Source organism: Phyllobates terribilis, unplaced genomic scaffold (assembly GCF_046119375.1).
Source record: "Phyllobates terribilis strain yellow unplaced genomic scaffold, ASM4611937v1 Scaffold_11__3_contigs__length_659146591, whole genome shotgun sequence".
NCBI lineage: Eukaryota > Metazoa > Chordata > Amphibia > Anura > Dendrobatidae > Phyllobates > Phyllobates terribilis.
The window spans coordinates 355,533,534-355,545,891 of record NW_027362771.1 but is presented as its reverse complement, the minus strand read 5'-3'; positions in this window follow the sequence as shown (position 1 = coordinate 355,545,891).

Here is a 12,358-nt window from a genome sequence, read left to right as displayed (position 1 = left end):
GGCAACACCCACAAATTCACACGCTCCTCTACAGACTTTTCTTCATCGGGGTCAGAGGCAGAGAGGAGAGACCATTTCACAAACTCTTCTCATTTTTTAGGACTTCCACGGAGACAACAACGAAGAAGAAAACGAGGAGAGGCGGGCAGCACAAGAGGCAACACAGAATTTACCAGGGTGACCCGGTCCCAAACACAACCTCGTTGGTGGTAAATATTTCTTCTATGACTCTAACCAACACCCAATTATCTGTGTTACAGAAAGGCTTGTCCTTTTGCCCAACAGGGAGGTATAACACCTTCCAACTAGACATGGAGCTGCAGCGCTTCTACCGCTCCCTGAGACTTAAAACACATTTCTCAGGGACGGATCTCCCCCCTACACGGGACCCAATCACCCCGACAACTAACCCTGACGTATTGATCACGGCTAAGAGCTTAGGTCTAGCCAATAAGAGTACTTACAGACCTCCTCATGGTTCTCATGCCCTAGAAACTTTCATTGGGTTTGTCGACACAGCATTTAGGGATCTACGTTCTAGGGTAGACAGAGGGAAACTCCACTACGAGCCCAACTTATCTGCATTAGATCAACAGGCGCTGAATAGCCTCAAAGATGACAAGGATTTAGTCATAAAACCGGCAGATAAAGGGGGCGCCATAGTGATTATGGATAAGGACCAATACATCCGTGAGGTAGATCGCCAGCTTAGCGACACTACCACCTATCTTCAACTCTCACAGGACCCCACCAGTCAGTTGAGTAATCTTATTAAGACTACGGTCAGTCGACATATTGAAGCAGGAACCATTGACATCAAGACAGGGGAATTTCTAAATAAAGCGCATCCTATCATTCCGGTATTCTATGTATTACTGAAAATACATAAAAACTTGACAAATCGCCTTAGCGACCAATAGTGGCTTCGACTGACTCTATCTTTTCTCCATTATCTAGATTTCTAGAAAAAATAATTACACCATTGATACAGAGAAGCCCGTCTTTTCTTTTGGACACAGGTGGATTCCTTAAGACACTGTCTGACTTAGGACAAGTCCCCACCACTTCTCTATTAATATCGTTTGATGTGAAGAGCCTATACACTTCAATACCACATGACCAGGGCATCCACGCAGTGAAGACCCTCCTAATTGAATCAGACATTGAACCTCAGGTCATTGAACTAACGATTGATCTACTTACCATAGTACTCACAAAAAACTACATTTGGTTCCAGGACAAATACTATCTGCAGATCAAAGGCACCGCAATGGGCTCAAACGTAGCGCCTCCGTATGCCAATTGCTTCATGGCAGCCTTTGAGAAGCTTACAGTATACACCCACCCGCTTTTCCAGACACACTCTTTGCTCTGGAAAAGATTCATAGATGATATCTTTTGCATCTGGGATGGTCCACTAGAAACACTTGACACCTTTTACAATTACCTCAATTCAGCATGGCCAGACTTGGGTTTTACCATTACTCATGACCATCAGAGAGTGAGTTTTCTGGACACTGTAGTCATCAAGGACGAAAATGGCATACTCGCTACAGATCTGTTCTCAAAACCTACTGACCGTAACTGACTGTTACATTACTCTAGTAACCACCCAGTACACATCAAAAAATCCATTCCTCGATCACAGTTCAAGAGGGTAGAAAGGATAGTGTCAGATCCTGACATTCGACAACAAAGGTTACAGGAGATGGGCTCCAAGTTCATAGCAAGGGGTTACCCTCCATCCACCTTACAGCCCCAGCAAGCGGGTCCCAATGGACCTCGCTCAGACAATTCTGAGCGGATTCCATTCATCCACACATATCACCCCTTTGCCTATACTCTTCATAAAATCATCCGCAAGCACTGGAACATCTTAGGCACTGCATATCCATCCATCACCAGCTTCCAGAAACCGTTTATGCCCTGCTTTAAGCGTGCCCGTAATCTCAGAGACTCCCTAGTACGAGCAGACATTGGCAGCACTAAACTGGGACCTAACCAAAAATTCCTCCAGAATCCCAGAATGGGAACTTTCCCATGCCTCCAGTGTAGACAATGCAGCAACGTCCTGAAAGGTAGTACAGTTTATCATCCTCATACGGGCAAGCAATACGGTATCAAGGGCTACTACACTTGTGAAAGCTCCTACGTGGTATACTTGATCAAATGCCCGTGTGGCATGATATACGTAGGAGAAACCACACAACCTATTAGGGACAGAATCTCAAAGCACAAGTCTACAATACGCTGTAAAAATCTACTATTACCCATCCCTACCACATTATTAACAACGGACATAATATCTCCCAACTGAGGTTTCAGGTTCTGGAACAGGTTCAACAGCCACGGCGTGGAGGTGATCGTATCCGCCTCCTCAAACAGAGGGAGGCACATTGGATCCACAAACTGGAGTCCCTTTCCCCCAAAGGACTCAACAGGGAAAACGACCTTCTCTCCTTTACCTAGCCATTATTGTGGGATCTGAAGTACAGGGGCTTCCTGTACCTCCCACAATAACCCCGGAACCTTACATTGAGGTTCATAAGTGGACTTATGGAAGGGTATATGCACATACATTTATATATAGGTAAACTATGTATACTGTTTGGTGTGCCACTTTTAGTGGTAGTATGCATAAGATTCTATCCATGCACTATGTCCATCTTGTAGTATACACATCGCACATGCCACGATGTTACCATGTTCTGGAACCATACAGGTTCCGGATATTGCACTGCCATTTATGTAATTTAACAATCCATGTATGTAATTTAACAATGCTGATCTTTATTATTTGTATTTACAGATGTTCCTCTCCCTGGTCCTCTCCTCTGCCTCCTCTCCTCCCTCTTCGTGTCCAGACTGCATCCTCATAGCACAGATTACCCCTTCCTGTGCGCTGAAACGCAGATACTGCAGCCTTGGAACGCAAGCGTCACCGATGAACGTCACTTCCGGTGACGTCATCCAACTTCCGGTTCCTCGTTTCCTGTCTCCGCTTACAGCGGTCACACAGGTGATAGTTGCCCCCTATTTAAAGGACCCCTCCTCACAACAGGCCACAACGACAAGCAGTGGATACCGCGTTGTGGAGCCTGCCAAGTCCCTCACTCCAAGGTAATTAATGAGCATTCCCCCCCCCCTTCTATCCACAATAGAGGTATTACAGTATATGCTTACCTTAGCCTTTATCCCCAGGTGGTCCTCAACATACTGATCCCATAAGGAATAATTTTCCAAACCCTACTACACACTGAAATCGGTCGGTCCCCATGCCTTACTTCGAGTTATGTATGGATAGCCATCCGCCCTTCCTCTCAGGCCCTTCCCCTTCCCCCACTCTTTTATTCCATTTGTTTTATCCTTGTTTTGTCTTCCCTCCCACTTTAGAATCCCTGAACCGGGATAATATGTAACACTGATATTGATAATTATATGATTATAACACTGTTATGCCAATGTATTTACATTGTTCTACATTTTGCAGTTAACTGATGAAGGTCACTATGACCGAAACGATTTTTATGCTTATGGACTGCAAATAAAAATTTCACCGCTTTGAATATTTGAGTGCCAAGGCTTTTTCTATTTATCAGTGGGTTCGGCCCCTACTTGTGCACCTGTATACAGTAGTGCAGCGATTTTCTTCATATTGCAATTTTATCTTGGCTGTTTAGGAAACATGATTAATATTTTTACAGAGTCAATTGTAAAGGAATCTTTATCCTTGTACATTGCAAACAAATATAACTTCACATATTGAGACATCAGTACATTTCCAAAATCTAGAAAACATGTTGATGTTTGATGGATGCAGAACACGTTAGACTTCATTGTGCTCGAGTCCCCGCCCCGCATGATTGGCACTGTTTAGACAGCAAATAAACATGGGGGATTGCCTGCCAGTCACTGTAATGCCACAGCCATGTTGGTTGTGGCATTACAGTGATTGGCTGGCCGCATAGCGTCATCGGGTCTATATAAGACCCCGTGACCCTATGCTCGTCACAGTCTACCCTTCAGACAGGCAGAGTAGGGAGAGGTGCAGCTGAGTGGGGGAGAGAATTGGCGGTTGATTTACTCAGGTATTCCACAGCAATATAGATCTAAACTAACAGGACTAATTCAGATGCATATCAATCCTGGTGATAGCAGGAGTTAGGCAGGCATAGTTTGTTGAGAGTGTATACAACAGAATAGGGTCCATTGCACATTCTGTCTGCTACTGTAACTGATACTCATAGCCCTAGATATAAGGGCTAATATTCTTTTTGTTCTTAATCCTGATTATGTGCTTGATAAGCAATATAATACACCATTTTACTACTCCATTTGCTTGTTAGCAGCATACAGCCAGATTTGTTTGATTTTATTAGCATTGTTGTGTAAGCAGAGAAACTTGTCCATCATCTCAGGTGATCCGATATTACTGCGGAAATAATCCTGACATTTTTTGGGAATGTGACAAATATTATACTCCATTTAAAGTCTGCCAGTTGTGTGTCGTTCAAACCTATTCACACTTGGTCACTGACCAATACAATACTATTAGACTACTGCCTAAAACCGTGGTCATCAGATATGATCCGATATTACTGCAGTAATAATTCTGACATTTTTTGGGAACTTGACAAATATTATACTCTATTTAAAGTCTGCCAGTTGTGTGTTGTTCAAACCTATTCACACTTGGTCGCTGACCAATTCCATACTATTAGGCCACTGCCTAAAACCTTGGTCATCAGACGTGATGTGATATTACTGCGGTAATAATCCTGACATTTTATGGGAACGTGACAAATATCATACTCCATTTAAAATGAGCAAGGCAAGTGGCAAGGGACGGGGAAGAGGATGTGATGGTGCAAGCAAAGGCTGAGGCCATGAGCAAGCTGAAATTGTACTTGCTGAAGGAGCACAATAAGCACCCATATCATGTCACCCTACCTTCCTGGCCCACTTTGTAGGGGGCCTCAGAACACCAATATTGAAGCCAGAGCAGTGTGAAAAGGTTGTTGGTTGGATAGCAGATAATGCTTCCAGTCACTTTGCCACTACCAACACCACCCTGTCTTCCACACGGTCAAGTCTCAGTAGTCATGAGTCTGGACCGCATATTCCTCACTCTGATCCTCCTTCCTACCACCATGTTGAGTGCCTGGAGACAACTGATCCCACACTTGGACACTCCGAAGAGCTGTTCACTTTTCCATTTTTAAATTCGGGCCTCTCGTCCGGCAAGCTTCAAGTGGGGCAAGAGGAGAACACGTGTAGCAGTGCCCAAATATTTGAGTACACACGGTCACATGAAGGCGATGGTGGGAAAGTTCAATTACTGTCGCAATAGGTGGATGATGATGATGAGACACAATTGTCAGCAAGTCAGAAGGAGGCCCAAGGTGCATATGTGGAAGACAAGGTGGTGGACGATGAATTCACTGACCCCACCTGGCAAGGTGAAATTCATAGAGAGGACAGCAGCACAGGGGGGAAGGAGGCGTAGCACCTCAACACGCAGGAACAAGCAGTGGGGTGTCCACAGACACAAGACGGGCAACTGTTCCCCAGTACACCAACATGAGGGAAGTTGCCAGTTCAACTGTTAGGTCTTCCAGAGTATGGCTATTTTTTAAAGACTGTCAAGTTAACCCCAAAAAGGCCATTTGCAACATCTACCATGCCAGAATCAGCAGGGGCAGCAAAACTACCTGTCTGACCAACACCAGCATGCTCAGGCACATGACAGAAAAGCACCCGAAGAGATGGGCCAACAGAAACAGTGTCTGCGGGTGACACCACTACTTGTTCCGCTGTTGTGTGTGCATACCAATTCCCTGTCCATGGTGCAGGCGAAGATGCCTCCTGCCTTGCACCTGTCATTGCACACTTGCAACCACCATCATCAGAACCACGTCCTTGTCCCAGCGCAGCGTTCAGTTGTCCCTACTAGAGATGAGCGTTGTTCAACTCAAACTGTTCGCCAATCTCAAATTCGAGCAGTTTTGGGCGATGTTCGAGCCGTTCGGCGAACACGAACGATTTGAGAAAAATTCGGCTGTTCGAGGTTATGTTCGATAACTGTTCGTGCACCAAAATCATAACTGGATTTTTTCTCAGTAATGATGAAAGTTAATGTTAATACGCAGTTTGAGTGTACAGCGGGGCGGGGGGAGGGGCAGGGAATGGATCTCTGCAGGAATAATGAAGATCTCCATTTTTTTTTCTCTTTCCCGCATTTACAGTGGGGAGGTGCAATCTGTCAGCCTATCAGCAGCGCACACACGGAGCGAAGTGCTTTTTTTCACACAAGCAAGGGCATGTGTCATTGGCAGCGTATGTCACATGTCCTTGCCCTATAAGACCCAGCCATTTTCCCCGTCGCCACCATTTTCTCACTGCTGCAGCTGCGTGTTAGACGGCACCGCTGTTGCTGTGTGCGCTATACCTTGTTAATTTCAAGCCAATTTTCGCACAAATCTACAGATAGCTTGGGAGTAGGGAATAGTTGTGATTGCAGTCCTTTTAAGGACTAGGCTACAGCATTTCCTACGACTTTTATCAGGCTGGTCTGTGCTCTTAAATAGATAGGTTGTGGGAGTAAAGACTAATTGTAATTGCAGTCCTTTTCAGGACTAAGTTACATCAGTTCCTATCAGTTTTTGCCAGGCAGGTCTGTGCCAGTGCTGTGCAAGTTTTTTTCACAGCATTTGGCTGAATCTAGCAAAGCTAATCCTTTTTGGCCTATTGCAGAGTGTGTTAGTCAGTGGAGTAGCCTATCTGTGTAGCAAGATACACCACCTGTGTATAGAATACCAATTTTTTTACTGCAACTAGTGAAGTAAAACCTTTTGGGCATAGCATCATTCTATTAGTCCATCTATACTGACCTCCATAAGGTTGCAAATTGAATATAATTTTTTTCTGCATCTAGCTCTGAAAAAATATTTGTCCTTCTAGCAGTGTGTGGGACTTGTTCTACTAGTCCATCTATACTGACCTCCATCAGGTTGCAAATTCAAAATAATTTTTTGTCTGCTTCTAGCTCTGAAAAAATATTTGGGCTTCTAGCAGTGTGTGGGACTTGTTCTATTAGTCCATCTATACTGACCTCAATCAGGTTGCAAATTAAAAATAATTTTTTGTCTGCATCTAGCTCTGAAAAAATATTTGGCCTTCCAGCAGTGTGTGGGACTTGGTCTATTAGTCCATCTATACTGACCTCCATCAGGTAGCAAATTAAAAATATTTTTTTGCCTGCATCTAGCTCTGAAAAAATATTTGGCCTTCTAGCAGTGTGTGGGACTTGTTCTATTAGTCCATCTATACTGACCTCCATCAGGTTGCAAATTAAAAATAATTTTTATCTGCATCTAGCTCTGAAAAAATATTTGTCCTTCTAGCAGTGTGTGGGACTTGTTCTATTAGTCCATCTATACTGACCTCCATCAGGTTGCAAATTAAAAATAATTTTTTGTCTGCATCTAGCTCTGAAAAAATATTTGGCCTTCTAGCAGTGTGTGGGACTTGTTCTATTAGTCCATCTATACTGACCTCCATCAGGTTGCAAATTGAATATAATTTTTTTCTGCATCTACCTCTGAAAAAATATTTCTCCTTCTAGCAGTGTGTGGGACTTGTTCTACTAGTCCATCTATACTGATCTCCATCAGGTTGCAAATTCAAAATAATTTTTTGTCTGCATCTAGCTCTGAAAAAATATTTGGCCTTCTAGCAGTGTGTGGGACTTGTTCTATTAGTCCATCTATACTGACCTCCATCAGGTTGCAAACTGAATATAATTTTTTTCTGCATCTAACTCTGAAAAAATATTTGTCCTTCTAGCAGTGCGTGAGACTAGTTTTATTAGTCCATCTATACTGACCTCCATCAGGTTGCAAATGAAAAATAATTTTTATCTGCATCTAGCTCTGAAAATATATTTGGCCTTCTAGCAGTGTGTGGGACTTGTTCTATTAGTCCACCTATACTGACCTCCATCAGGTTGCAAATTAAAAATAATTTTTTGTGTGCATCTAGCTCTGAAAAAATATTTGGCCTTCTAGCAGTGTGTGGGACTTGTTCTATTTGTCCATATATACTGACCTCGATCAGGTTGCAAATTTAATATAATTTTTTTCTGCACCTAGCTCTGAAAAAATATTTGTCCTTCTAGCAGTGTGTGGGACTTGTTCTACTAGTCCATCTATACTGACCTCCATCAGGTTGCAAATGAAAAATAATTTTTATCTGCATCTAGCTCTGAAAAAATATTTGGGCTTCTAACAGTGTGTGGGACTTGGTCTATTAGTCCATCTATACTGACCTCCATCAGGTTGCAAATTTAATATAATATTTTTCTGCATCTAGCACTGAAAAAATATTTGGCCTTCTAGCAGTGTGTGGGACTTGTTCTATTAGTCCATCTATACTGACCTCCATCAGGTTGCAAACTGAATATAATTTTTTTCTGCATCTACCTCTGAAAAAATATTTGGGCTTCTAGCTGTGTGTGGGACTTGTTATATTAGTCCATCTATACTGACCTCCATCAGGTTGCAAATTGAATATAATTTTTTTCTGCATCTAGCTCTGAAAAAATATTTGGCCTTCCAGCAGTGTGTGGGACTTGGTCTATTAGTCCATCTATACTGACCTCCATCAGGTAGCAAATTAAAAATATTTTTTTGCCTGCATCTAGCTCTGAAAAAATATTTGGCCTTCTAGCAGTGTGTGGGACTTGTTCTATTAGTCCATCTATACTGACCTCCATCAGGTTGCAAATTAAAAATAATTTTTATCTGCATCTAGCTCTGAAAAAATATTTGTCCTTCTAGCAGTGTGTGGGACTTGTTCTATTAGTCCATCTATACTGACCTCCATCAGGTTGCAAATTAAAAATAATTTTTTGTCTGCATCTAGCTCTGAAAAAATATTTGGCCTTCTAGCAGTGTGTGGGACTTGTTCTATTAGTCCATCTATACTGACCTCCATCAGGTTGCAAATTGAATATAATTTTTTTCTGCATCTACCTCTGAAAAAATATTTCTCCTTCTAGCAGTGTGTGGGACTTGTTCTACTAGTCCATCTATACTGATCTCCATCAGGTTGCAAATTCAAAATAATTTTTTGTCTGCATCTAGCTCTGAAAAAATATTTGGCCTTCTAGCAGTGTGTGGGACTTGTTCTATTAGTCCATCTATACTGACCTCCATCAGGTTGCAAACTGAATATAATTTTTTTCTGCATCTACCTCTGAAAAAATATTTGTCCTTCTAGCAGTGCGTGAGACTAGTTTTATTAGTCCATCTATACTGACCTCCATCAGGTTGCAAATGAAAAATAATTTTTATCTGCATCTAGCTCTGAAAATATATTTGGCCTTCTAGCAGTGTGTGGGACTTGTTCTATTAGTCCACCTATACTGACCTCCATCAGGTTGCAAATTAAAAATAATTTTTTGTGTGCATCTAGCTCTGAAAAAATATTTGGCCTTCTAGCAGTGTGTGGGACTTGTTCTATTTGTCCATATATACTGACCTCGATCAGGTTGCAAATTTAATATAATTTTTTTCTGCACCTAGCTCTGAAAAAATATTTGTCCTTCTAGCAGTGTGTGGGACTTGTTCTACTAGTCCATCTATACTGACCTCCATCAGGTTGCAAATGAAAAATAATTTTTATCTGCATCTAGCTCTGAAAAAATATTTGGGCTTCTAACAGTGTGTGGGACTTGGTCTATTAGTCCATCTATACTGACCTCCATCAGGTTGCAAATTTAATATAATATTTTTCTGCATCTAGCACTGAAAAAATATTTGGCCTTCTAGCAGTGTGTGGGACTTGTTCTATTAGTCCATCTATACTGACCTCCATCAGGTTGCAAACTGAATATAATTTTTTTCTGCATCTACCTCTGAAAAAATATTTGGGCTTCTAGCTGTGTGTGGGACTTGTTATATTAGTCCATCTATACTGACCTCCATCAGGTTGCAAATTGAATATAATTTTTTTCTGCATCTAGCTCTGAAAAAATATTTGATCTCCTAGCAGTGTGTGGGACTTGGTCTATTAGTCCATCTATACTGACCTCCATCAGGTTGCAAATTGAATATAATATTTTTCTGCATCTAGCTCTGAAAAAATATTTGGCCTTTAGCAGTGTGTGGGACTTGTTCTATTTGTCCATCTATACTGACCTCCATCAGGTTACAAACTGAATATAATTTTTTTCTGCAACTACCTCTGAAAAAATATTTGGGCTTATAGCTGTGTGTGGGACTTGTTCTATTAGTCCATCTATACTGACCTCCATCAGGTTGCAAACTGAATATAATTTTTTTCTGCATCTAACCCAGCCAATAGTTTTGGCCTAATACCACAGTTTGGCCACTCAGCTCTGCTCGGTTCCCATCCATTGTTTTTTTGTGCAAACAACTCCAGAGTTGTGAATTAGTTAACCACCAAAATGAGTGGAAAAAGGCCTGCTGCTCGTGGAAAGGGGAATAGGCGTGTTGGGAAGGGGAAAAAAGGTTGTGTCCGTGGGGTAGGTGTTAAAGCAACAGTAACATCTGCAGAAGAAATACCATCTTCCAGCCAAACTAAAATGTCTACTTCTTTTAGCGGACAATGTGATAAGATCCCTTTCTTAAGGCCACGCCAATCGCTACAAATTCCAGATGAGGCACAAAAACAGCAGGTGCTTCAACGAATATCAAGTGTTCCTTTAAGTGGGCTCTCCTCCACATCAACTTCAACATCACAAATACTCCAGTCCTCAAAGGTGTCACCCCAATCGCACTTGCTTCCTCACAGCTCCCAAATCTCCTGCTGCCCGTCTGAGTATGAGGTAGAACAGATGGTTGAGTCTGCAGAGCTGTTTACTCATACTATAGCCTGGGAATCAGAGGTCGGCTCCAGCGCTTCTGTGAATCCAGACGAGGAAATGATCTGCACTGATGCCCAGAATCTTTATGAGTCGGATCCAGGACCAGATGCTGAAGGTTCTGACCATAATGTAGACCCTCATTCCCAAACTGTAACTCCTGTTGGTGGAGACAATGAGGAAGACGATGATGAGACTCAAATACCTGATTGGAGCGACAACTTTAGTTTTTTGTCAGGGCAGGAACAGGTTGGCTCTGAGGACGACGGGTGTGATAGCGCACAGGGTGATGATGATGAGGTTGGAGATCCCACTTACTGTCAACCCACAGTCAGCCAAGAGATGAGGTCAGCAGAGGAGGTGGAGGAGAATGCTAGTGACGACGAGGTCAGGTTGCGCCTTCCTGGACAGAGACGTAGTACTGGAAGCACGTCAACAACTGCATCCTCAAACACGACTCTGCCTCTCACCACAAGTCGTGGTGGCTCTTCAGGTCGCATGGGTGCTAAGCCTTGCATAGCCTGGGCATTTTTTCAGATCGATAAAGATGACCCAACTTGTGTTATGTGTAACATTTGTCAGCAAAAGCTAAGTAGAGGCCAAAAAATACATAGTTTGAGTACTTCATGCATGAACCGGCACATGGACATGAAGCATAAATTGCAGTGGGAAGCTCACTGTGCTACAATGCGGCCTAGCCGGCCGGGCCAACCACCGTCTGCCATATCTTGTGCATCCGCGGCCTCTTCATCCTCTGTGACTGGGGGGACAGCAGTCACACCTGTTTTGGGGCGCAGACCTGCCACCTCTTTACCCGCAACAGCCAGCGTGATTGGCAGGTCATCATTTTCTTTGGAGGTGGTAACACCAGCTGGTGTTGAGCGCTGTCCGACATCGATAGCACCACCTTTGGATCAAGGCAACCTAACATGTCCGCCTGCATCTTCCTCACAGACTGGCAGTTTGCCGGGGACACCCTTATCAACCCCGTCTAAGCACAATAGCCAGATCTCGGTCTCTCAGATGTGGACAAGTAAAAGACTATTTCCTCCTTGCCATGAGAAAGCTAAGAGGTTGAATTTCACCATCTGCAAGCTCTTGGCTACAGAAAATCTGCTTTTCCGCCTGGTGGACACAGAGGAATTTCGAGACCTTATGTCCGTCGCAGTGCCCCCGTACCAGATGCCCAGTCGGCACTACTTCTCAAAGAAAGGTGTGCCTGCCCTCCACCAGCATGTCGCACACAACATCACCGCTTCTTTGAGAAACTCTGTGTGTGACAGGGTGCATTTCACCACAGACACTTGGACGAGTAGGCATGGACAGGGGCGTTACATGTCACTGACTGGGCACTGGGTAACTATGGTGACAGCAGGACAAGGGGCTGCTGTCCAAGTCTTGCCGTCCCCACGAGTTGTGCGTCAATCCTCTTTATCTCAAAGTTCCTCCACTGCTTCTGCCTCCTCAACCTCC